The sequence below is a fragment of the Mus pahari genome, chromosome 2 (assembly GCF_900095145.1).
Source record: "Mus pahari chromosome 2, PAHARI_EIJ_v1.1, whole genome shotgun sequence".
NCBI lineage: Eukaryota > Metazoa > Chordata > Mammalia > Rodentia > Muridae > Mus > Mus pahari.
Window position 1 is genome coordinate 148,149,083 of NC_034591.1, and position 1,466 is coordinate 148,150,548.

Below are 1,466 nucleotides of genomic sequence, written 5' to 3' on the forward strand. Positions count from 1 at the left end.
TTTCTCAAAGAACCAGCTCCTGGTTTGTTTGATTCTTTGAATAGTTCCTCTTAGACTAAGCACTTATATGTGTATGTGTGTATATATATATATATATATATATATATATATATATATATATATATGACTTCGGAGAAACTCAAAACCATGGTGATAATTTTCGTTAAATTACAAAATATTTTCACTAAAATTTCATGCCTTTGCCTCTAGCCTCTATTTTCGCATGTCTTTCTTCCTCGTCTCCCACATCTGATCAATTCTTATACCCTATTGAGCAGTTTATCTTCACTATGAAGCTAGGACTTACTTCTCAGGTGTTCATGTGGCAACGGCCTCACTTCAGACCCTGTGCTAGGTGGAGTTGGATTGGGAAATGTCCTCTGAGATGTCACCTTTGCTACAATAGGTTCTGCACTTGCTGTGATGAGGACTGTTTCTCCTGTGTTCATGAGCCAATTCATTAATTCCTGTTGGTCCCACTGTTTCCTGTGCACAGTGGGAATACATTGAGTTTCTAATGTACATCCGTAGTCTATTATACTATGCCCTTAGGATAATAATCACAACAGGTTGGTTCACCAAAAATGTTCCCAAGAGTTTAGGGTTGATCACTGTTTTTACATGATACTTTTAAATATCCAAAAGACAAGATTCAATTGCCAGTGTCTTTCCAAAATTCCATGTTTAATTTTACACTCAATCCATTCACTGCAGTATGTGTATTATGTTATTTAACTTAAGGGAAACTCATTTTTTTTTGTTTTCTGTTATATAAATTATCCAAAGAAAAATGTCTGTTTCTGATGAAAATATAGACTTAATTTCCTTAAATTGAGAAAAGGGTGAAAGGCTGGAATTACTGTTACACAGATATAAATGTAAGCTTTATGGAAATTTTTAAATACTTATTTTTAAGTCAATTTTTAAAAGCCTCCATTTGAACTAAAAGTTTAAGAGGATTTAATGCGTTCTTATCAGGGTATGTTTTTTATCAACTGAGCTTTGAACACTTTGAAATTATAGGAAATGGTAAAAACATGTATAATTCCATAGAAATATATAAATCTTTGTAGGGGAAAGAAATAGAGTGCGCTGCCGGGGAGAGCGGACTGCTGAGGAGGGACCCTGGTCTGGTCCCGGTCGTCCGGCGCCTGTCCCNCCCAAGGAGGGGTGTTCGCCTGGTGGCAGTCCCCAGGCTGACCCGGCACCGGCACCTGTCCCCGCCCGAGGAGGGGTGTTCGCCTGGAGTTGTCCCCCGGCATCCAGCGCCTTTCCCCACCAGAGGAGGGGTGTGCGCCCGAGAACAGTACTAAGGCTTGGGCCGGCATTTCGGGCCTTTTCCCGCCCAAGGAGAGGTGTCTGCAAGGAAGCGGTCCCCCAGGTCTGAACTGGAAGGTGAGCCATCTTTGCTCCAGTGCACTGCCGGGGAGAGCAGACTGCTGAGGAGGGACCCGGGTCTGGTCCCG